This window comes from Vicia villosa, linkage group LG2 (genome assembly GCF_029867415.1).
Source record: "Vicia villosa cultivar HV-30 ecotype Madison, WI linkage group LG2, Vvil1.0, whole genome shotgun sequence".
NCBI classification, from domain to species: Eukaryota; Viridiplantae; Streptophyta; class Magnoliopsida; order Fabales; family Fabaceae; genus Vicia; species Vicia villosa.
In genome coordinates this window covers 106,206,227-106,233,083 of record NC_081181.1, presented here as the reverse complement: position 1 = coordinate 106,233,083, position 26,857 = coordinate 106,206,227, and the positions used below count along the sequence as shown (strand labels likewise).

Sequence of the window (26,857 nt, the reverse complement as noted above, 5' to 3'; positions counted from 1 at the left end):
AGACAAACCCTAAAATAAATAAAAATTTAAATAAGGTTTAGCTCAGGACTTAGCTTTATTAATAGGCATGGCGCGTAGTCGGGAGATGTATGATGATAAACCCTGAAAAGGATACAGACAAATATTTTTTAGTGTAGGGAGTAATCTTCGTAACCCCTGATTAGGGTACGAATTAATATGATTAACAGAATAAATAAAATCCATTTAATTAAATATTGGTTTTTTAACCTAATTAATTAAATCAATGAAAATAGGGGTTTCGATTAATTATCTAACCCTAATAAACATTTTCTATTAATTACTAAAGAATTTAATTAAATAACTAAAGAAACCACATTGATTCAAAACATTAAAAAATCAAATTATTAATGATAGTTACAATAAATAAATATTTGTTATTTTTTGTACTTTTTATAAAAAAAAGAAAATTAGTAACAATTTTTTTCTTTTTGAAAAATAAACATAAGTAAGTAAATAGAAAAGCTGAATGGTATAATTAATTGTAAATAAAATAAAAATTAAAGATTTCTTAGCTGTAATCATGTGTGGTGTGCTTGTGATGGTCCACGGTGATCTGGCGTTCCCAGGGCCCTTAGATTGTACCATGATGGAAATTTGATGGGGGAGATCGAAGGTGCATGATGTACGTGAGTAGGCTGGCCGCGCTGGATCGTAAGAGGTAAAACCTGAAAAACCAAAATAACATGCAAGAGCCAAGAGTCGAACTCATGTCTTTGCATATGGGAAGGCTATGTGAACGCTGCTATCTCCACTGGGGCAAGATCTGTAAGCTGTTAGTGGATTAACGTGCGTTAAATATAAAACAAAAAAGGACGCGATTAAGTAAAAAAAAAACGCTGCACGCGCGCTTCCCCTGGATCTGTTCGTCTTCATCATTCTCATGGCCAGACTTTTACCTACGGAATGCAGTCATGGGTAAAACCTCTTGCCACAGATTTATGCATAGCTATACACCTGCGGACACTCAATTCACACATTAAAGCGCATAAATTTCAAACAAGAACATGGTTTGAATGAAAATTCTCCCCTAAACACAACGGTGCCTGTAATTTGGGGTGATTTTTCCTGTATCACGAACCCCCAAATCGGAGCTCTAAAAAAACCTAACCATGGCAAATCATGATCCCTGCACTTAATATCAAATTAAACCATTCGAATACGTTGCAAACATCATTACTAACATGAATACATAATTAAAACATGTTTATGATGAAGGAATGAATGCAATCGATTAGGAAAGAAAAGAAGGTGCAAACCGTGAATACAGAGATGTTTTTTGTACGTTCGGATCGAAGGAAACAATGTGATGACGTCCAGCAGGCTTTGGAAAATCGATAATGAGGCTTTTCTTGGCTTGAATCCGTCCCAAACCTCCTCTGCTTTCTCCCTTCGTTTTCACGTTTTTTTGTGACTTTCCCAGGCTGCCGAAAAAAAATCCTTTGGCTTTGAGAATGTCCCTCTATTTATGAGAGATTGGTTTAGGTTAACAAAGCTGAAACAAATCCATATAATTTCCATGATTGAGATTTGATTTGAGATTCATATCAAATTTTGATGTTTTGGTCTCAATTATATTAACTCAAATTTTCACACGATTAATTTTTGTCCAAGGCCAATCTTTAGCTTCTAGAAAAACTTGAAATAACATGTGTGATTTAACCTTTTTATTTTATATTTTTATGATTTATTTAATATTTAAAATGAATGAAAATTCAAATCAATATTAATAAAACTCATAAAAATAAAATAATAGAGTTACGGCTTCCCTTATGGACATGGGCCTAGTTAGAGTCCAAAAGATAGGCCCATTTAGTCAAAATCTCATAATTCTTTGAATTGACACTTGATACTTTTTATAGAGGTAATGTGAAATATATTGAGCCATATAGGATGCCTTGGGGCCATTGATTCACTGATCTTCTTTTGAACAACCCAAACCTAGTTTCTGATCTTTGTTTAGGAGAGTGTGTCTTGGAGCTTTGTATCTTGATTTGAATTTGAATAGGAGAAATAGTGTGGGCAAATTTTGGGGTATGACAGTCACGAAACTCGATCTTCCTCACTCTTTTGTTATCGGTATCAGGCACTAATTTAATCAACTTGTCTGTATAGTTGGCGAGAGATGTGATGTCATCCAGAAGCTTAAACTTAACAGGAGGATTGTCTCTACTGAAATACACTTATGCCTTAATCAAAAATTGAGGAAGATGTATTTTTTGATATTTCTTTCTCTATAATATATGCCCCTATTTATACATCTTTGTAATCATTCTAGACCACACAAAATTCTTGGTGAAATCACAACCCTACAAAACTGTCGACAAAATTCTTATCGTTAATAAAATTTTGAGTCAACATAGTAACATAAACTTCTCCTTCAACTAAATTTCTGGTACAAAATGGTAGATTTTGAAATTTCCAAAAATAATTGTAACCTACCGGAAATTTCCAACAAAGTACCGGAAATTTATTTCGGAAAAATTGTTCTTTTTTGACAAGGGGTATTTTTTATATTAAGAAAATATGGGGGTGTCAGGTTTAATTTTGTGGGTGGTAATTTAACATCTAAAAAAATAGGGACCTCAAAATTATTTTTTATAAATTATAAATCTGAAATAAATAAATAAATATTAGTTGTTCAACATAATATGGAATGTATGGAGGTTAGTGTAGTGGTAGCTCTGTTAATTCAATTGATTGAGTTAATGAAACAAAAATCATAGGTGATATCAATTCAAGTCACGTGGGAAGTGGAATCTCAAACTATTTTTAAAAACTTGAAAAATTGAGATTTCTCGTGTGTGATTCGAATAACTCACAATCTTTGAATCGAATTAAGTAAAACAGTGGTGAAAAAGAAAATTTTGGTGTCTGTGATTCTAATCAAATTTGTGACTCGAATGATAGTTTGTGCATGACTCAAATAACAGACATCCAGGAAGCCATTGACTTGTCTGATTTGAATAAGGCTTAACAAATGATTCAAATCATGAACCTATGTGACTGAAATTACAATTTTAACTTGACTCGAATCACATGGAAATGAGTCATTTTCCTTCATGAGATCTTGTTTCACTCTACTTGCTCATTTGACTCAATTATAACTAACTTTTTTCACCCATTTTGTGCTTAACCTCAAGCATGTATAAAATCATTTTGTCATCATTTTTCAAAGACAATCCATTGGATATTTTCATAGTCTTTATTTTGATTTTGAGAAATCAACATCTTCTCATTTTTAAAATTTCAAAAACCTTGCTTTATTCTTCTAGTCAAGGTTATCATCAAATACACATGTTGGTTCTTTTACCACGAAGGTTTCTTGTATGTATACATTGAAGCCTCTAGAGCATTCAAGTAACATAGAATAAAAAATGTGTGAAAGCGTCAAATCTTCTTTACGCCTTTTAGAACATCACTAAGTGAAAACAAAAGAGAGATTGGTCTTGATTTGTTTAACACCTATGTCCTTTGACTTTAGTCATATAGACTGACAAGTTCATATTTCTTTTCATTGATAAGAACATATTATCAAATGCCATTCATATGAAGTTGTGTTGATACATTTAGAGCTTAGTATCACATGCTTGAGTTCTCACTTGTTTCAAGAGATCATAACCTCTTACTTTCAATTTTTTTGAAAAATGATTCTTTGTTCGTTGGTAACAAAGAGCAGGTTTTCATCGCTTTGAAAGGTTCTTTATGCCATGATTTTGAAAGAAGATAGAACAAAGATGTTGGGTATGATGTGGATAACAAGGTTGTGACTCAAGTGATATAAATAGATGGGAGAAACAGAGGTGAAAATTGGAGCATATAAATAATTGTTATGGTTTGTTTGTTAAGCTAAAAGTAATTAGATGATTTCTTTGTTATGGTTATGAAAGAAACTTATGACTTTAGATATCTTTTTCCTATTATATATATATATATATATATATATATATATATATATATATATATATGAAATATAATTACAAATAAATTTAGTTATTAATTAATTTTGTTTTTCCTATTATTTATATATGAAATATTATTACAAATATTAATTAATTTTGTTTTTCCTATTATTTATATATGAAATATTATTACAAATATTAATTAATTTTGTTTTCTGTTGTATTTTTAATTACTAATTTAGTTATATAAATGAATATTAATATAAAATTATTAATAAAAGGCCAAGAATATGTTTGAAGCATTCCACCATAATATTTGTACATGTATGAATGAAGCAAGCAAGTTGCATCTTCAATTACCGGTTTCAGTCGCTACTGCGTGTGCAATTAATTTCATATTACGAGTTGCATGTCTATAAATAAGGACATCAAAGTGCTCTAAACAACGAAGCTGGAATAGCTCAGTTGGTTAGAGCGTGTGGCTGTTAACCACAAGGTCGGAGGTTCAACCCCTCCTTCTAGCGTTTTTTACTTCTTCTTTTTCATGCTTATTTTACTTCTATGATAACCTCCGCCAATTTTACTTCTATAACCCCCTCTAATTTCAACCACATTCTTCTTTCTATTTACTGTAGCATAGTACACGATAACAAATCACCATTTATTCTATACATCACTTCAATCTAGTTTTATTCATTTTTCTTGGAACAACTACTGTCTAGTTTTATATTCTTTTTGTAAAATCATATCAAATACATAAAATCTTATTATTAAACCATCTTAATTTCTTCTTCTCTCTATATCTTAATGCTACTTAAATATTCATACTTATACTAAAAATTAGTATTATTTTATGTTTTAACAATATTAAAATTTTATGTTTAAAAACTAAAGTTTCAAATTACTCAAAACTAAAAATAAATAAAACATTTTAAACGACTAAAAGTTATTATTAATAAACTTAAATTCTTTCAAAAATTTAATGTTGGAATGTGAACAATCAAAACTATTTTTTTTTTAATTATACAAAACTAAAAAGTAAATAAAATATTATAATAATATTAACATTAAATTTAAATATTTGAAATGTGAAAAATCAAAACCATATTTTTTAAATATTTTAAAACTAAAAGCAAATAAAACATTTTAGAGGAGTAAAAATAATTTTAAAAATATTAATAATTACTTATAAATTTACAAACCGCATCCTCTACAATTTATATAAATTTATAAAAAATATTAATAACTGTATATCATTATTAATTTTTGAATTGATCTCATCAATACTTTATAATTTTGCAAATCTAGTATCCTCTACAATTTATATAGAATTTATAACATATTAATAATTGTCTCTCATTATTAAAACTAAAGTATTTTCTGAAATAAAGTTAGGAAGCCTGCATAAACTAATTTAAAACCCACTTCTAAATATCATTTAAAAAATAAAAAGGAGATACAAATTTGTGGGATCAAACCATAACTCAACTCAAGAAGAAATAAAATCAAGATGAAAAGATGCTAAAAGCTGAAGAGGAATTGTGCGCTCTTATAAGAATTACAAAGCGAAAAATGAAAAGAAAACGTGCATGTATATTTACTATTAGTTAGACTAAAGTTTATGGGTAGCAATTACCGACCGACTTTATATCTCCAGGAAGGAAAAGGAAGATGATAACTTTATTAAACACTCTAAGGATTGGACATGATTCGGTTTTCTTATGGTCATGATTCATTTTTCTCCTATTCTCATTCAAACTCTTGTAATGAGCCAAATGAGAAATGTTATCTTTATAAATTCGATATCTGTTCACCAACTCTGCAAACCTACGGATCTTTTGATATCCAATTTCCCGTTTGATTTCTGGACGCAACCCACTCTCAAACTTTATACACTTAGAAAACTCAGTCGTCTCCGCACTATAGTATGGATAAAACTTCACAAGCTCTACGAACTTGGCAACATATTCGGTAACGATTGAATTCCCTTATTTCAGCGCAAGGAACTCCATCTCTTTCTTTTCCAGGACATCCTCGGGAAAATACTTCCTCAGGAACTCCCTCGTGAACACAATCCAAGTAATCAACTAACCAACAACCTCCAATCTTTGACGAGTGCCAATCCAACAGTCGTCAGCTTCTCTAGCCAGCATATGAGTACCATACTGTACCTTCTGCGCTCCAGATCAATTCATCAACCGAAAAATCCTCTCAATTTCCTTAAGCCACTCATGTGCTCCATTAGGATCGTACCGACTTCTGAAAGTAGGCGGATTCTTCCTCTAGAACGCACTCAAGCTATGAGATTTGTCACTCCCACCAGCATTAGGATGATTCTGCACAGTTTAAGCAATAACCTACAAGGCAGCATCAATTGCAATGTCGTTTGTTCCAGCCATACTCTGTTCACACAAAAATTAGCACCAAAGTTAGAATAACTTCCGATAGTATTCAGCTCTCACACTACAGACTTAATAACTTGGTCGGAAATACCAACCTGTTCTGATACCACTAATGTAACACCCTTCTAACCCAAATATAAAATTCTCCATATATTATAATAATAAAATAATCACGAATCACCAACAAGGGTGTCACCTTCATAAAACTTCACAATAAAACGTCCTGCTCCTTAACACGGATTCTCAAAATTATTCAAATAAAAAACTTCTTTAAAACAACAATTTGATTCAATTTCTCACAGTTGAATTCATAATTCAAAACATTTCAAATACCACAACAGGTAGTTCAGATCTCAAACAAATAAAAGAACGATATTGTTCCAGTCAAACGGCCCTAACCCCGATGTTACGTATCAGAGCAAGACCCTTTTTATTCGAAATAAAGGGCTAAAAGACTCCATGAAGCTATCCTCTAAGCTTCGACGAACTATTCCTGATTACCTACGCGTTATCCACGTGAAGGTAACATTCAAACAGAAATGGTTAGTAATTCATAATCATTATAAAAGACTGTCATACCCCAAAATTTGCCCACCACATTTTATACTCAAGCTCACTTGAAAATCAAAGGCTCAAGACTTGACTGAATGCACACTCTCCTAGTCAAAGGCTCCTGAATTAGGGTTTTGAATTTCTTGGGTAAAAAGGATAAATAAAGGTCTCCAATGGATTTAATATGACTCCTTATGTCCCAAAATATCCCTATGACAAAATGAAAGCTTCAGTTCCCAAGATTGCTCAGTCAATTGCTCAAATAGTCAACAGTCGACCAGTTTGACCTAAAAGTCAACCATAGTCAAATTATAGCCAAAACTCCTGATTTATGGTCAATATCCTTATTTTGAAGTAACATTCATCATTTGATCAAGGGTTGATCATGATTCATCAGGGAAATTTCAGAAATCAACAAAACTCAAAGTTTCTAAATTAGGGTTTTTAACCTAAAAGTCAACTGAACTTTGACCAGCCATAACTTTCACATGGAACATCAGAAATTTCCCAAACAAAGCCTTATAGAAGGAAATTGAATTATCTACAACTTTGTCTCTCTAAAGTCAAGTCCAAAAATGCTTCATTTGGGAGATATGAGCACACACATTATAGGTCCTTTTTGAAAGTAAACCAAAAGCAGTTTTTTGTCAAAGCCCATATCATCAAGGTAAAATCTCCAAACGGAAAAAAAGTTCCAAATTGGCTTGTAGAAGACATCTTGAGCTTTCCAAAAAGTCCTATAACTCCTCCATATCTTAAAAATTGAGGGAGATATGCCTTGTCAAAGTTGGATAAATTTGAGAGAAAAAATGTGAAATAAAAGGCTCCAAAATGAATCTTTTTGCAAAGGAACCCAATCTTTCTTGGCCCAACCTTCATCCTTATGATATACAAGGCCTAAAATATTATTACCACGAATTTTTGAATTTTATTTGATTTTTTATAGATTATTAATCATTTAAAAGTGATGATTAGTTCATATAAATTATGTAAAATCAAATATTTGATTTAAAGGCATATGGAAATCAAATTCAATCATCATTTAAGTCATATTGTCAATATAATTTCGTGCACATGGTGATTGGATTAAATTGGATCATTTGAGGCCAAAATTAGAAAGATTTAAGACAAATTTTCAATCAAATTTCCAAGCTTGCAAATCAATGATTCAATGAGATTTTTTCTTGTTTTGTTAACCTAATCCTTCTACTATACAAGCACACTCGTTCCAGAACATTAGGACAAGTTTTTGCAGTCTCTTATGCCCTAACCGAACTCTTGAAATATCAAGCAAAAGTCAAACTTGAATTCAAGGATTGAGGCCAATTCAAGAACTTCTATTAATCCAAACGCATTCCTGAGGCATCTCTGAGTGTATCTCGATCCTTCTCCAGACTCAAAGCTCCCAGAATCGTTGCCAATAAGCCACAGTTTGCACCATTCTAAATTTGCTCAATTACTCTCATTCATGCATCATAAACTGTTTTCATTGATATATTTGTGTTCATATGAATTAATGTGACGTTTCTTGATAATTTATTGGAAGTTTAGGGACTTGTACGATGTTATGCCATTGTTAGGGTTTCCAAGTTTCTTTTAGGGTTTTTGTTTGCAGGAAAAATTAGAACCAATTGAGGCCATGGTTATGATCGTGAAGTCTGGACGATCCCATCCATGACCTCGCGAATAATTTTTGTTGTGTTTTGGTTGTATTCGTTGTTGACAGGGCTATGGCAACGGAGAAATAAAACCATGGGTAAAACCTAGGCTAAGATGACGGCCAGAGGTGGGAGACGAAGACGTGGCGCCTCCTCATTGGGCCTTTTGCGCGCGCGTTCAAATTTGAAATAAGAGGGATTTGACGCATTGCGGTCTTACGTATACGGTGTGTCCTCTCCCCCATCGGCCTTCAAATCTCGCTGGTTTCTGATCCAACGCACACCAAGGCGCAGGTCTGCCATGGTCTCCTAGAGCAACCCACACTGGATCACAGCGCCAGGTTTTTTTAATTTTAATTTTAATTTTTTATTTCTTTTAATGTTTTTTTAACTACTTTTTATCCCTTTTTTTTCTTTTCTAATTATTTCTTTTTTTAAAAAACTTCAAACTTTTTTCTTAATAATATTTGTTTTTAATCAAATAATTAATTTAATTTTTAAATTAGTAATTAGTTTAGATAATTAATTTATTTTTTTAATTTAATTTAGTAATTGACCTTAGAAAATTAATTTAGCTTTTTCTCAAAAATAATTTTGTAATTGATTTTAGGTTAATAATTAAATAGTTTAATCTAGGAATTAATTAATTAATTAATTTTTTAGGTTAAATAATTTAAGGTTAATTTAATCAGGATTAGTCAACTAAAATTAATTAGGTTTATAATCAATAGTTAATTTTAGGATCGCCTGGCCTCGATTTTAAACAAAACCCTAGGTAACCATAGGGGTCTTAGATAGGTGTCGTCCATTAACTTAGTGTTAATTTTTCTCATAAAACCTCATTCCCTAAAAAATCAGGGTTTGCCCTGAACATTTTCAAAAACCTTTGCTTTTTGCTTTCTTTCTTTACAAACCTTTTTTTTCTTTTTCTAAAAAATCAGGGTTCATCCCTTTTTCAATATCTTTCTGTTTGCCTTTTGCCTTGTCAATTTACAATTTTAATTTTTGATCTATAATGTATCTGGCCCAAAGCCTTGTAAAATTTTCTGCCTTTATTTTCTGTTACCCTCAAGGTTTTATTGTAATAGCTTATATTTTCTTTTTTGCCTTTATTTTCCCGCATTCACAGGTGTTTATTGTAATAGCGTAGGACCATTAAACTACTGTATTAACTGCTATGGTTAATAATCCTAGGGAGTGCAAGCCTTGAATTAAATTAGAATCACTAATTACAAGATAAATAATTAAATTTGATCACTTGATTGTGCACCCACACACGTTTAGGGTAACCCGTCTTGTTGCCTGTTGCCTGTTGCCTTAATTTGTGAAAATAATCAAGTCCCTCGATTCCGAGGATACCTAAAGCAAGTGTTGCCTTCATTCAATGAAATCATCATGAGATTTTGTCCCTCGATGCTGCCTCGGAAATAAGATGATTGTCCCATTGCTAAGGTATCCTCGCCTGTTGCCTAAAAAAGATTAATGACTATTCTATCCTTCCATAAAGACTACCTACCACTACATGGTAGGGACAGTTTTATGGTGAACGATACTTCTCGATGACCCTAACATCCAACGAAAGGACTTCCTACCCTCTTTATGGTATGGATAGCCCTTTCAAACTGAAAAGCTTAAAGAACAGAAATCTTAAAATTAGGGTAGTTGCTACTAATTGCTTGCTCTGATTTAAATTTAAAAAATCTTTTTCTCACACTCTTTTTTCAAAAACTTTCAAAACGAGGCTACGCTTATTTACAAGCTAAAGTCCTTAACAAAGTTTTTACTATTCACACACTACACTCAAACATTTTTGAAAGCAAAGTGAGCCGAGCAATTAAGAGCCCATGGATAACCATGGATACAAAGGGTGCTTATACCCTTCCCTTTGTATAACTTACCCCCCGAACTCAATCTCTTTTAAAAGGTCTTTTTCTGTTCTTTTAGCCTTTCCAATTGGATAAAATAAAAGTCGGTGGCGACTCTTGCTATCCGCACATTTTCAAAAAGTCAGTTCTCCCACCGTGTAACAAATACATAAGGAATAAATATAGTAGTTGCACAACAGTTATCAACAATCAAACATATACAAATACATATATATCCTCATGCTTCACATATTTACTCACTCCTGCACATCCTCAGCTACTCACATCTTCATCACGTAAGTCAATCACATTCATTATCAAAGTCTCATTTATTCACAAATAGTTAAAACATCACTCAATCAATTATTATGCAATGTTACAAAGAATGCAATGCAACTTCATTGACTCATGCATGTGGTATCAAAACTTCACTAATGACTCAGTCATCGTTCTCCAAAGATCTCCATCAATAGGATTGGTTCCTGCTTGGAACCAGACCACTTCACAATATTGCACCCAATCCGCACTATGGGATTGAGGCCATCACTGGACCAATTGTTCTGCAAACATCACTGGACCAACGTCCTAACATATGCCATGAATGTATTATGCACAACATCATAATAATCAACGATCACGACTAGTCAAAATGCATCATCATTCATTTACTCATCATATCATGCAATCATCACAAAAATTACACAAACACCACAAACATCTCGATAAATACAACACATACTTCATATTCCTCATGTTATGAATCATCACAATAGCTACAACAAGCTCATACATACATATAGTCATATAACCGAGTTCCAGGTCATCGAAAAATAGCACTCTAAACCCATCTAAACGTGCCAATTAAATTCCATGAAATTGCTCAGAAATTAGCATAAAATACAAGCTTTCATAATCCAAAATAGTTTTTAAAAAATATTATTTTTCGTCCAAGTAACCCGCGCCAAGCGACCCCCTTATTGCACTAAGCGTGCTACATTATGTCTTCAACCATATTTTATAAATGAAACCGCGCTAAGCGGGATCTCGATTCTGCAGAAAATCCCTATGCAACCTGTATCATACCAGTCCAATTTTTTAACCCCAAAACACATTTGAATCAGTATTTTCCTGTGATTTAAGGCATATCAACCTAGTTCTATCATGTATTGTCCATCACAAACATAGAAATACAATCAATCATCAAAATCCCAAAATTCAACATCAAGACCCTAGACCTTCAAATCCATGGAATGGTGGATTTGATTCTAGACCATGTCACTACTCGTCAATTTATCAAGCAATAACATCATATTTCATATTAACAACACAATTTAAATATCAATCATCATAGTCTCATCATAATCATCAAGTTCATCGCAAAACTCCCAACACAAACTCAACCTACAACTATCTAAACCTTAGATCAATTATAAGAATTACGATAACTCCCCTTACCTTAGATTATAGCTAGCTTTGATTCTACTTTCTCCTCTTCCTGCCCTAGCTCTCTCTCTCTCTCTCTCTCTCTCTCTCTCTCTCTCTCTCTCTCTCACGCTTCTCTCAAATTTTCACGATTCAATGAATATTTCTCTCGCTCTTTCCTTTTTTACTTAGTTAGCCTTAGGACCCTTAATATGACCTTCCTATTATGCCATCACTTACTTCTCCTAATTATTTACCTCATCCTTATATTATTTATATAATTAGATAATAATGCATGGTTAGAAACTCTAATTATTTATATTATTCTAATCAACACCTTAATTCACACTATCCCACATGCATCTACATAAACATCATATATACTCTCAAGTACTCCATATCAATCATATAATCACACCAAAACAACTAAATAATTGATTAAACAATTAAATCTAAATTTTGGGGTGTTATAACTTTCATCTCTCAAATTGAACCTAAAATGATATATGAAGCTTTACTTGACGAGGGTGGTTACTTGCTATGCAAGAAGATCTTATCCGATTTAACTATAATAATGTTTGGGGACCTTGTTTTGCATCCAATTGATAAAATCGTCATTGGCACTAGATGGGTATTTAAGAATGAAATGGGTAAGAAATGACATAATTACTAGAAATAAAGCAAGGCTAGTGGAAAATGGGTATAGTTATTGGCGCAGTAAAGCGACAAGCAAAAGCTTAGAAATATTCTGAGTTTTACCATATCCATAGGGAACAGTGCAAGGGAAACAATGCCATTCAATGATTTACTCAGACTTGTGATGTTTATTTATACATAAGTTCAGAGTAAATATACAAACAAAACCCAACAAAAGAGAAATACACAAAGAGGAAGAGAAATAAACCAAACATCTCAGGAGTTGTCACCTCCGATTGATGAGAAATCCACCTCCGATCATCGAAATACATAACCTGGTTGTTGTTTTCTAAGATAATTTAACTTAAGAATGAAATTGATGGAGTTGGGACAAAAGTTCCCGAAAACCATAAAACCTAACTATGATGGAAATGAAAATACATAAACAAAATTCTCGCAGTCGCGCTAAGCGGGCTCATCGCGCTTAGCGGGCTGTCTTAATTTTTACACACTAAATTGCCTCTGTGGAAATATCTGGCTGAGTAAAAGTGAATGCATTTAGTGGGCTCAAAAAATCATCTCTGCTTCTGTCAGAAAAGTGGTAGCGCGCTACAACTCGGGCTTAGTGGCCTCATTACTTATTTTCTTCTAAAATTACATCTTCGAAGTCGTGTCTTCGACACTTTATTTCTCAAGACTCCGATATGCACCAATACCTACAAAATGAATGAAAAACTATCAAACGGTACATAAATGAATAAAAAACTCAAGTTATACACAATATATACAAATATAACGAAAACGTACGCATTCACACACAAGTTAAGGAAAAAGAGTCGATAAGTGCCGCAAAATTATATACAAAAATAAATAGAAATTAACACTTATCAATAGTCAAGCTGAAGGAATAGACTACGAGGAGACGTATGCTTCTATAGCTCGTATAGAAGTTATTTGTCTCCTTTTGGCATTCACTTGCTACTTGAATTTTAAGATTTATCAAACGGATGTTTAATCTTCTTTTCTAAATGGCTACATAAGAGAAGAAGTTTATATCTCACAACCTCCTGATTTTGAGGATCAAGAAAATCCTAACTGTTTCTAAACTCAAGAGAGCCCTATATGGTTTAAAACAAGCTCCAAGAGCTTAGTATGAACAACTTAGTGGATTTTTAACCAAATAAGGATTTAATCATGATAAAGTAGACACCAATTTATTTATTAGATACAAAGCTAAGCATATTCTTTGTGTTCAAATCTATTTCGATGATATTATTTTCAATTCTACAAATGAATATTTTCGCCAAGAGTTTTCAAGTTTGATGCAGGGTCAATTTGAAATGTCCCTCATGGGAGAGCTCACATATTTTGTTGGATTGCAAATCAATCAAACAAAATATGAAACTTTCATAAGCCATTCGAAGTATTGCTTGGAGCTTCTCAAGAAGTTAGATATGCAAAATTCAAGAAACATTTGAACCCCCGTGGCATCAAACATGTTGATTAACAAAGACAAGAATGGAGTGGAGATTGACATCACCAAATATAAAGGTATTGTAGGATACCTGATCTATTGAATTACAAGTAGGCAAAATATTATGTTTATTGTGTGTATGTGTGCTAGATATATTATGTTTAAGGTATCCTAACGGGACATGGTAGCACGACCTTTGATTTCTCAAGGGTAGCACATGGTTCTTAGGAAAAAAAATTTACTATGATTTTATACGGGGTGAGTCGGATAGGAAAACACTAGTGGTACTTTTCACTTGTTTGGAATTTTTATTTTAGTTTCTTGGTGTTATACCCCAAAATTTGCCCGCATTATTTTTCAAGAAAACTCCAATCTGAAAATTAAAAGTCTCATATAATCATGGATTTTTATTTCAACAAATATCCTGACATATGAAATACTTAGTTTTTAGAATTTTTCTTATACAGTAATTTGGCTTGCAGTTGAATTTATTCTTACGCAAACGCCAAATACTGTTTATTACTTCACACATGCTATTTATTTATTTACAGATAAATAGTACTGACACAATTGGTACAGAGTTAAATCTTTTTGCAGGCGCAGAATCAGGAAACTCAGACTGTACTGGTAACAAGTAGATTATTATTATCTTTTGTTTCCCACTAATTTTTGTACTATATTCCATTATTTTCAAAAATATTTTCAAATCTCTTTTTCAAAAATCAAATCTCTCTTTTTCCCAACACTATCATACTTTTTCTTTCAAATCTTACTTCCACTCAAATTTTCCTTTTGTACGGAATCACATCATTCCCCAACGTCTCTATCCTTCTTTCCATTCTATAAATACCTCTCATTTTCTTCCATAAAATCTCACATCAAATTCTAACTCATCTTTCAAATTCCTACCTCATATCTATTTTCTCTTCTTCCCTGGCAAGAATGGCAAAGTGGATAGAGACACTGTTTCTTACAGTCATCACCATTGCTACGGTGATCATGACTTTCTTCTGCCTGCATAGTCCTGAAGAGTGTGGACCTGCAATGGTTGCACTCCCAATCATCTACATGTTATTGTTCATAGCATGGGTCATTAACCGTCATTCCTGAAATTTGCCGTATTTCTTATTTCTTAAATGTACCGTTTATTCGTCGTACTGTTCAATATAGTATGTAATATTTGTACTGTCAGTATTAAATGTTGTACTATTTGTCATAATATTGCTTAATTACTAAGATAATATTTTGTGTGTTTTCTACCAGTCAAATATTCCTATTTCTGTGCATTAAATGATTTTCAGGGTTATTATCGGTAATTTTGCCCGCATACCGTAAATATTAGTTATTTATTATGTCTGTGTTTTTAACAAGTCATGTAAATAACTTTCATAAAACATAAAACAAAAACAACAAAAAAGAAAATTAACTTTGACTGTTGATTTTTCACTCTAACTGCTACGTCAATACCTGGACAGTCAGTTGACAGCCAAACTGCTGGCAGTACAATTCTCAGTGTTTTGTACCATCAATCAAATCAATCTTTCACAATTCAAAATTCCAAGATTTTTGTTCTAGAAGTCTTCTGAATATCACGCGATTAGCAGAGACTCAACACTGCACAAAAATCAGGTACGCTTAACTGTCTCCTACATAAACAATCCCTAATCAGGGTTTTTCTTGTTTTTACAGGAGCAACAAGTTTTTGAGAGCTCAAATGGATTTCATACACATCCATATATCTCAAAGTACCATCATACAAATTTTCAAACTTCAATTCACTCAGACGCACCGTCAGCAGCTCAAACAGTCAACAGACGACCCGTTTGACCAAAAAAGTCAACAGACAGTCAAAAATGAAATTTTTTGTCAAAGTCCATATTTTGTCAAAGGATTCATCATTTGATCATTGGATGATCATAATTCATCAAGGAAAGATCAAAAATCAACAAAACCCTAAGATTCAAAATTAGGGTTTTTGCCTGAAAAGTCAACTCAACTTTGACTGATCATAACTCTCTCATCCTTCATCCAAAAAATTCAAACCAAAGCTCATCTTGAAGGAAATTCAATTATCTTTCAAATGCCATTGATCCCATGGTCATTGGATTCACCATTTGAAAAATATGATCAAAGACATTACAGGTCATTTTCAAAGTCAACAAAAAGACACTTTTTTCAAAAGGACACACAAGGAGCTTCAAAAATCATTTTGACATGAGACCAAAGACATTGGTTAGAGGACTCTTTGAGGTTTCGAAAAAGTGCAAGATCTCCTTCATATGACAAAAATTGAAGGATTTACACCTTGTTGAAGTTGGCTAAATTTTGGGAAAATGCATGAAATCAACATTGCTCAAAAGTGTATTTTTTCCAAATGAGGCCAAGTTTTCAGCATTCAAACATCATTTCCATGATGATATGGGCCTCCCACGACCAAGACTAAGCCCACACCTTTTTTATCCATTTTTTGCTTGATTTTATCTTATTTTAAGATTAAAATTAAAAGGAAAATGGATGGATAAATGGTAGCTTAACTTCCAAGCATGACTCACCCAAGGAATCTTCATCTTTCTGCAGAGAATTGAAGAGCAAGGCAGATGCATTGAAGGCAAGAGGACTTGGTCAATAATTCAAAGCTTTTTTAATATAAAAAATGCAAGAATTCCACAAAGGCAACTAGTTGCTTCTTAGCTTCAATTCTAAGCACTCAATGCTTATAAATAAGCTAGCATAGTTCAGTAACAGAAAAGACACGAATCAGAAACAAAACCTTGCTCATATACACTTGTAATCACTTGAAAAAATTCAAAGAAAATTCAAATTCGAGTTTTTAATTTCAGTCCATTTCAATACAAACTAAGCATTCAAACATCATCTCTGAGCTTCACTGAAACTATTCCAATCAATTGCAAGTCTTAAACCTCATTGAATCGAGCTATATAGGCCACGGTTTGTTCAAACTAAAACCAACTTATATCTCATAACACACGCATATTTAACAAGATGTAGATGCATAATTGTGTTTGGTTTGAAGCTCTGGTCGTTTCTGGAGCTTCAATTGGATTTTAATGGCTGTTTGTAGCATATACCATTTTAGGGTTTTCTTAGCTCAAAATTAGGGTTCTTCATTAGGGCCAAAATTAAAACAAATTAAGGGCAGGGTTACATTCAGTGGAACAAGACGAATCCAATGGTACCATCGCGCCTGATTTCTATGCTTGTTTACCCCTATTCGTTATTTTGCAGATTTAGGGTTCACTTACTATAGCGCTTTTTTACAAAAGCGCTGTTAAAGGCCTTGTCTGAAGGTTGAAGACGAAGACGTGTCTTCCTCCCATTGGTTCAGAAGCGCGCGCGTGTTTTTTAAATTTATCTCTGATTCTGTGCTTTGCAGGTGTGACGTGTACCATGTGCCTCAAAGTCTGGACCATCTGATCTTGCTTAACAGCTCATCCAACGCCTCAGAACACGCATGCGCATCATACTCCCTCATTTAATTTCCACATCTGATCAGTATCCTTTTATTTCTTATTTTTATTTTAATTTCTTTGTTAAATTAATTAAAAATAGTTTTAAAAATCCAAAAAAATGCACAAAAAATATTTTTAGACTTCTAAAATAATATATTATTTTCTGAAATAAAAATATTTTATTTTTTTTCAAAATTTCAATATTTTGCATAATTAATTAGTATATGTTTATATATTTGCTTTTTAATTATTCTAACCAATCAAAAAATCATAAAAAAAATTGTTCTTCATGTTAAATATTGTTTATATATTATAAACTAATTTTGTACATATTTTGAATAATTTTATCTTTAAGTTTTAGTTATTTGTATAATTATTTGCATAATTATGTTTTAATTAACTTAAATCAATTTCAAATCAATTCCAAAAATTCCAAAAAAATTAGTTTTGTTTTAAAATTAATTAACAAATATTTTGTTCATATTTTGAACTTAATTTCTAGGTTTAAATTTATTTTCATCCTTTTTCCTCATTTTAATTTAATTAATTATGCATTAATTATAATTAAAATAAATCATAAAAAATCCAAAAAACATGCCTTTTATTTTTCTTGCAATTTAAATTCCTAGATAAATGTATAGGATGTCAAATTCATGTAAATAGGCTAGTTTACATTTCCTGCACAATCGATGTAATAGCGTAGATTTACTTTCCGCACTTTACATTTCCGCATTTTAATTTCCAGCAAATATAAACTGCGTGTATGTCAAAGATAAAATTGAACCGTTAGATCACTAACTTCAAAGATAAAATATCTGAATTCAAACACAATCACACTTGCACCTTCTAAGGTAATCCCTTCTCATTCTTTTCAAAATCAAAGTCAAAATTACACTGTTTTGAGTACAAAATCGAACCTTGCGTTTATATCCGGTGAAAGGATAGATTTTTAAAGGAAATAGGATAAAGACCTTACAACTCAGGGTAGACCTCCTAGTTTGCTTGCTCAAATCAAAACAAACAAAATTCTCATACACTGTTGTTTTTCAAAACAAAACTTTCAAAAGGACAATACTTTGTATACATCCCAAACACGGATTATTACAAAGTTAACGTTCTTTTCAAAACATCTTTCGAAAGATAAACAAGCATTTTGTATACATCCACACACGGATCATTACAAAATTCAATTTACAAAAGTATTTGAAACCATATATGAGCAATTTCAGAGCAATTGAAAAGTGATCGAAAAACAAGTGAGCTAAGCAAACTTAAGAGCCCATGGATAACCATGGATACAAAGGGTGCTAACACCTTCCCTTTGTATAACCTACCCCCTTACCCAGAATTTCTTAAAGGTTTTTTTTCTGTTTCTTTTATAAACCTTTCCTTAATTGGATAAAATAAAAGGTCGGTGGCGACTCTGTGAATTTTCAAAATGCGAGAGCATTAAGCGATAAAAAAGAGTCAGTTCACGTATCTCTAAAGAACAAAGGTATGGCCCGGGATTAAAAAATCGGAGGTCCACACTTGGCACAGTAAGAAGCAGCATATCGTTGTTCTTTCTATCGCTGAGGATGAATACATATCCGCTGACAATTGTTATGAATTAGTCTTATGGATAAAACAATATTAACTAGATTACAATTTAAATCTTGATTGCATTCCAATTAAGTGTGATAATTGTAGTGCAATAAGCCAATCTAAGAATCCGGTACTTCAATAAACTAAACATATAGAATTATGGCACCATTTTCTTAGAGATCATGTTGAAAAAGGGGACGTTATTTTTTTAATATGTTGATACAAAAAATGAGCTTTCTGACATTTTTACAAAATCATTATCGACGAAACCTTTTAATAAGAGTTATAGGAAATTGGAAATCTTGAATTCCTCGTGTCTTAAATAGATTGGGATTTATATTTAGTTTCGTTTGCTATTTGTATTATGTTTTTCACTAACACTCTCTTGTAGCAAATCATAGTTCCACCAACTCTATTGGTATGTCTCTATAAATCTTGTATCTAACTATATCATTTTGAGTGCATGCTTGTTTTGCACATGTTCATTGGTTTTCTTATTTCATTATTTTATTTCATTCATTCATATAGCATGTTTATGATTCATTGTTGCATTTAAAGTCTTTTTAAATGTGTGTTGTTAATTATGTGCATTTGAACATCCATATACTTGCTCATGCATTATTTAATCTTCCCTTCTTAATATTTTTGATCATTTAATTTTGTGTTGATAAGATGTTGCATGTCTATTTGCATGTATGTTGCATGTAGCATGTCTATCTCCGTGTTCTATATCTGATCTTTGACGTTATATATTCTTCTTAGCTTTTTAGCTCATGTGTTCATCTTGATTTTTTTCTGTTGCTGACTTTTTGGTGTTTAGACACATTACCATCAATCTCTTTTTGATCTTGTCAAAGGGGGAGAAGTTCTAATATGAGTCTAGAATTATTTTATGTGTTATATGTTGTTGTGTGTACGCAATGTTTTAGAGGGAGCACTAGCATTTATTTGCTTTACCTCAAAGTTGACTCAATTCCAAGTGAAAGCTTTTCAAGCATCAAAAAGAGGGAAACTGAAGGTTAATATCTCTAATACATTCAGGGGGAGAACCCAAATACGATTTTGTTGCTTATATCTTAAGCTTTAATTTTGTTATTATTATTTATTGAGCCTCCTCTCTAATTGTACATCTTTGGATTACGTTTTGAATCCATTCATCTTAGCATGCATAAGTTAAGTGTTTGTATTTGACTATGATCTTTGTGTTTTATGTCAATTGATTGAGTTAATGGCAGAAGATCCATATTTGATGTTGGTTCGAGTTTGTGGGAAGTGAAATCTCAAACTATTTTGAAAAACTTGAAAAATTGAAATTTCTTGTGTGTGACTCGAATCACTCACAAGTTATGACTCGAATCAAATTAAATAAAGGATAACGTAAAAATTTTTTTATCTGTGACTGGAACCACCGTTTCACTTGATTTGAATATTGCAACACTATGACTTGAATCACAAGTTTGGTTAGCCACTGCCTAGTTTGATTCTAATCACACTTTATGTAACGACTGTTTTATTTACGTATTTTATTTGATTATGTGTTATGTGAATTATTTATTTGATTATGTGTTAATTGTGTGTTTAATTGATTTTGTGTTATTTATTGGGAATTATTAGTAAATAACATAAGTTAGTAAGGTTATTGGTTATTGGGCCTATGATAGAATTAGTAATTGAGAGGTGCTAATTAGAGCTCATTAGCAATTTGAGAGTTAGTAAGGGTTTAACAAAACAAGGGTTTTAGAGAATAGAGAGTTAGAAGCTCATTTGGTGAAATTGGGAAAAGAAGAGAAAGAAGAGAAGAGTTAAGAGAAGAAGAGAAAGCTAGGTTTGAAGATAGAGTTGGCTTCAATCCAAAACCCAAGGTAAGGGTGGGATTATTTCATGATAAAGGGTTGTATGATGATGTTTAGGGTGGGGTTTTGATTATATGTTTATTATCCATGATTGTGTGAAAATTATAATTGAAATTTGTTAGGGTTCATACTAGATTTCTATGAAATTGTGATTCTAAGTATGTTTGATGATGTTTGTATGTGAACCCATGGTTAGAAATATGTTTAGGAACCTTATATGTGTGCTAAATTGATGTCAATTTATGTATAAATTGTATGAGGGTTAGTGGTTGTTGTATGAGGAGATTGGGGAAGGAAAATGGTGATTTTTGGGTTTTTACGCAGCATGAGTTGACCTATACAGAAGCCTTGGTCGACCTGAGCTAACCCGCAAAGGCAGAAATCTACTTTTCTTCAGCATGCGTCGACCTGAGAAATGTATGCGTCGACCTATAGATTTTCAAAAGAGCAGCATGAGTTGACTCATGGGTCGACCTGAGAAAACTCGAGGAGGACAGAAACATCCATGCATCGACCTGGCGATTTTATGCGTCGACCTGAGGGTTCAATTTTTGGTCGATTTTGCAAAGACCATAACTTTTGATCCGTAACTCCTTTTTAAGTGCCATTTGAACCTCCGTGAAGCTCTAATTGATGTCTTTCTAATTAAAATGAATTGAAAACCTTTAGATATCTTTTTGAAACCTTCCCTTGAATTGTATGTTGCCGATTTAATGATGTTTTGTGAAGTAGTATGTTATGTATGCTTGTATGCCATAACAACGTGATTGAGATGTGATAAATTAATATGATGGTAATGATACGGTTATTTCCATAGAACCTTGGCATTGAGTTGGTGTTGTTTTAGAAGATGTATGGCGTGTTGTTATGTTGTGTTTGTGGATGTGCATCATGTGAGTCGCATCCATTGCATTGTTTGAGACGACCTTAATGGGAAATGTTTGAGACGGCCTTAATCGCAAATGTTTGAGACGGGAGTTTTTACTCCAATGGTACCACATGCACGTGCATTAAGTCAAGTCGCATATTGAGTTGCATTTTGAATGTTTGTGATTATGACGTAAATGTTGTGATATGTGGATGATTTAGTTGTGCTATTGAATATGTTATTGCAATTGAATGATAACATTGTTATTTTATGATGAAAGTCGTTGTAAGATGTTATGTGATGAGGAGTGGTAAACTATGTATGATCTTTTCCTTGCTATGAATATTATCATACTTTCCTTTATACTGTTTGATATCTCACCCCTTTTATTTGAATGTTACCCTGAGTTGGTAATGTGCAGGTAACGACGTGGAGTAGCCGTTTACCTTATAACTCGAGTCGATGTGGCTATGCTCTGACACGTAGCACTCGGGGGGACGTTTGCGATGCTTGTTGCTTTATGTCATTATGTTTGATTGGATGTTGTCATCTTTTGTTTGATTATGTTATTGTTCTCTTTTGAGACATGTTGGATAGCTGTTGCCATGTTGGCAAGGATGTTGTAATACAGTGAACTAACTTTTTATCGAAATGTCGCGGTTAAGCAAAAGTCGCCACCGACTTTTATTTTATCCAAATTAATCAGAAAAGCTAAAAGAACAGGAAAAACCTTTTATATAAAAACTGAGTTCGGGGGGTAATTATGCAAAGGGAAGGTGTAAGGCACCCTTTGCATCCATGGTTATCCATGGGCTCTTAATTGCTTAGCTCACTTTGTTTTCAAAATGTTTGATTTGTTTGAAAAGTAGGGTGTGAATAGAAATTTGAATAAGAACTTTAGCTTGTAAATAAGCGTAGTCTTTTTGAAAAGTATTTGAAAATTAGTGGGAAAAAGAGTTTGAATTTTGAATTTGAATTGAGCAAGCAATTAAAAGCTACTTACCCTAAGTTTGAAAAAACGTTCTTTTAGCCTTTCGGGCGAAAGGGTCTATCCATACCATGAGAGGGCAGGAAGTCTTTCAATTGGATGTTTAAGGGTCATCGAGAATAATCGTTCGCCACAAGACTGTCCCATGCCATAAAGAGGGCAAGTAGTCTAAGGGAAGGATATAATAGTCATTTAACCTTTAGGCAACAGGCGAGGATACCTTAGCAATTGGGACAATCGTTATATATTTTTTTTATAAGGCAACCTCGAGGGAGTTTCAATAACTTTAAAGGCAACATAGCTTTAGGTATCCTTGGAATCGAGGGACTTTGACTATTTAGTATACTTAGAGGCAACAGAATTATAAGGCAACAGGCAACAAGGCAACAAGAGGGATTACCCTAAAGGTGTGTGGGTGCATAATCACGTGGTTAACTTCGATGATATTTATCTTATAATTAGTGTGAAGGATAGAAAAACACTTAGAAAGGGGGGGTTTGAATAAGTGTAGTCTAAAAACTTGAACGATAAAAACAATTTGCACAGTTATTTTTATCCTGGTTCGTTGTTAACTAAACTACTCCAGTCCACCCCCTTGGAGTGATTTACCTCACCTGAGGATTTAATCCACTAATCGCAACAGATTACAATGGTTTTCCACTTAGCCCACGACTAAGTCTTCTAGAGTATCCTGATCACAACCTGATCACTCCAGGAACAAATGCTTAGACACAAGCTAAGACTTTCTTAGAGTATCCTGACCACCACGTGATCACTCTAATTACAACTGCTTAGACACAAGCTAAGACTTCCTAGAGTATCCTGATCAACACTTGATCACTCTAGTTACTTACAAATTAATGTAATCAAATAAGAGTTTTACAATGCTTCTGAAAAGCTATAATCACAACAGTGATATTTCTCTTAAAGTTTAAGCTTAATCTCACTAATATATTACAACAGCAATGTAGTGAGCTTTGATGAAGATGAAGTATCTGAGCTTTGAGTTGAACAGCGTTTCAGCAAGTTTTTCAGAGTAAGTTCGTTCAGAATTGGTAACCTTGCTTCTCATCAGAACTTCATATTTATAGGCACTTGAGAAGATGACCGTTGGGAGCATTTAATGCTTTGCGTATTCCGTACAGCATTGCATTTAATGTTTCACTCTTTTGTCAACTACCTCGAGCCTTGTTTACGCTGTGTCTACTGACGTTGCCTTTTATAGCTTCTAACGTTCCTTTTGTCAGTCAGCGTAGCCTGCCACTTGTACTTGCTTCTGATCTGATGTTTATGTATACAACGTTTGAATATCATCAGAGTTAAACAGCTTGGTGCAGAGCATCTTCTTGTCTTCTGACCTTGAAGTGCTTCTGAGCGTGATACCTTGAGACTTTCAGTGCTTCTTCTTCTGATCTCAAGTTCTTCTGATGCTTCCATAGACACATGTTCTGATTCTGCTTTGACCATCTTCTGATGTCTTTCCAGACCATGTTCTGATGTTGCATGCTGAACCTTCTGAGAAAAGCTTCTGAGCGCTGATTTGTGCATACTCTTTATATATTTCCTGAAAAGGAAATTGCAGTGTATTAGAGTACCACATTATCTCACACAAAATTCATATCCTTGTTATCATCAAAACTAAGAATATTGATCAGAACAAATCTTGTTCTAACAATCTCCCCCTTTTTGATGATGACAAAAACATATATAAATGATATGATCAATTTGCGATCAGAAACAGCAGACGGCTAAAGACAATTACACAGCTAAAGTATGAGCATGTGAATATGTCTCCCCCTGAGATTTACAATCTCCCCCTGAAATAAATACTAGAAGAATTTTAATAATAAAAGACTTCCCTGAGTATTTCAGTAGAGACGTTCACAGTGCTTGATCTTCAGAAGATTCACAGCTTCTGATTCCTGCTTCCATCGGACAACTTCAGAACTTGAATTTCTTTGATCTTCAGAACATTCACAGCTTCTGATTCTTGCTTCCATCGGACAGCTTCAGAACTTGAATTTCTTTGATCTTCAGAACATTCACAGCTTCTGATTCTTGCTTCCATCGGACAGCTTCAGAAGTTGAATTTCTTTGATCTTCAGAACATTCATAGCTTCTGATTCTTGCTTCCATCAGGACAGCTTCAGAGCTTGAATTTCTTCTTACATCACTTCATGCTAGATTGTATCAGAACATTGTTGAATGTACCAGAGCATCATCAGAGCATCTCTACATCCTGAAATGTTACAGAACAACGCTAAACGACAAAAGTCAGCATGAATGAGTCAGAACATAGAATATGTTTCAGAACACATAATATGTATCAGAGCCATATAAAATGTATCAGAACAAATAGACATAATGTTTCAGATCATATTCTATCATCAGAATATCTGAACATTCTTCCTTCTTGCTTCTGATCCTGAAGCTTCATAGCACTCAGCTTGCTTCAAGAATCCAAGAGCTTGATTCATCTTGTTGCTTCTTATGTTGATCTTTTAAAGAGAATCTTCAATTCCTGCAACAACACAACTTAAAGCATAGAACTTTGCAAGTTCTGTTAGTAAGGCAACTGATTAAATCAAATCATTTATCACATATTTCTCCCCCTTTTTATCATAACATCAAAAACTTAAAAGATTCAGATGAAAAACAAAAAATAAACACATGGAAGAAAAAGATAATTTTCATTGAAGCTCAAAAAGACAGAAGTACAGAGGTACAAGAAGATAAGGAAGAGAAGATGCACAAAACAGATGCAGCAAAAGCAAAAACAGAACAACTAAGACTCAATCTAAGATGACTCTAGCCTCGACAAGATCTTGGCCAGCATATCTTGAACCCCATTGTTGTGCTCATTCTGCTTCTCTATGAAAGCTCTAAACTCAGCATTGACTGAGCTTTGCTCATCCTGGTTCTTCTGAATAACTTCCAGAGTCCTTGCGAGACGGGAAGATTCATCAGAAGAGGCTTCACAGCTTCTATCCACAGGGATGACATTGTGATCAGTAGCTTCCATTGATAGATCATTTGCAGGGTTTTCCTTGACATGAACTGTTTCAGCAGCATGATCTTCTACATCTGCTTCTTGCATAGAAGCATCTTCATATTCTGCAGCCGGAATCTCAGAATCTCCATTCTCAAGTTCCTGAAGAATGGCAGCTAGATTCCTGGGGGCAGAAGGACCTTCAACTTCTAGTGGGTCAGCAACTTCTGGAATGACCAAGCTTGGGTCTTTCTTAGAAGGGTTTTCCCTCAAAAAGTCAAAGAGGGTCTTGAAATCCCCAAGTAGAACAGGATATTGAGGTATCCAGACTACAATCTCCCTGCAAGGGTTAGCTTCCAATGCAGCAGCCAGTCTTGCTTCCTCCATTTCATCCACAAACCGCTTCTCCTCAGCAGCAACACAATTTCTGAGAGGATGGTAGTATATACCATTATCACCCTCTAGAAGGTAACCAGGGTAACCAGGGGCAGCAGCCACTAATCTCTTCTGTACTCCCATTGCTTCTACTTGAAAAACCTTGCGAAAGCATTTCCAGAGATTTCTTGTAGAAATATCATCCAGACCATTTAGGAAGGCATCCTTCAGAAGGTCTAGACTGCTAATCACCTCATGTCTGAATAGTTCTAGGTAGGTACAGGGTTCAGGTTCAGGCGGATTGAAGGTGAATTTGTAGTCAGGGTAGAGTAGACAGTAGGGTTTGGATTTTCTGGTAGGTAAGGGATGGGATATAGAAGGTGGAGGAGCGGTGGATGAGGAAGAAGGGATATCTGAGAGAATGATTGATGAGGATGGAGTATCAGAAAAGATAGGTTGAGAAGAGGATGGAGTATTCGTAAAGGGAATTGGTGAGAAAGATTTATCAGAAGGAGTTGGGGGAAGAATACTTAGAGGTGTGGGGTTTAGAATGGGAGAGGAAAGAGATGATGGAGAAGTATTTGGTAAAGTGAAGTTTACTTTTGGTTCAGATGGAGGTGATTGGAGAGAAGGTTTAGGGACAGAAGGAGGTGGAGTAAAAACCTGCCTGGAGACGTGTTCAGAAGAAGCATGTGAAGATCTGGTTCTGTGAAAGGAGTCTCTGATCCTTTTCTCCCTGTGTTCAGCAGAGTCCACCTTGTCAGGGTCATAGGTGACCCTCAGCTTCTTGGCTTTCTTAGC

At 33.6% G+C, this 26,857-nt stretch overlaps 1 non-coding gene across 1 annotated transcript; it reads left to right on the top strand.

Annotated features, from left to right (window-relative positions):
• Positions 1-4,370: 4,370 nt before the first annotated feature.
• On the top strand, positions 4,371-4,444 carry TRNAN-GUU (transfer RNA asparagine (anticodon GUU)). Its single transcript has one exon. It is a non-coding gene; the product is annotated as a tRNA-Asn (tRNA).
• The last annotated feature ends 22,413 nt before the right edge of the window (positions 4,445-26,857 follow it).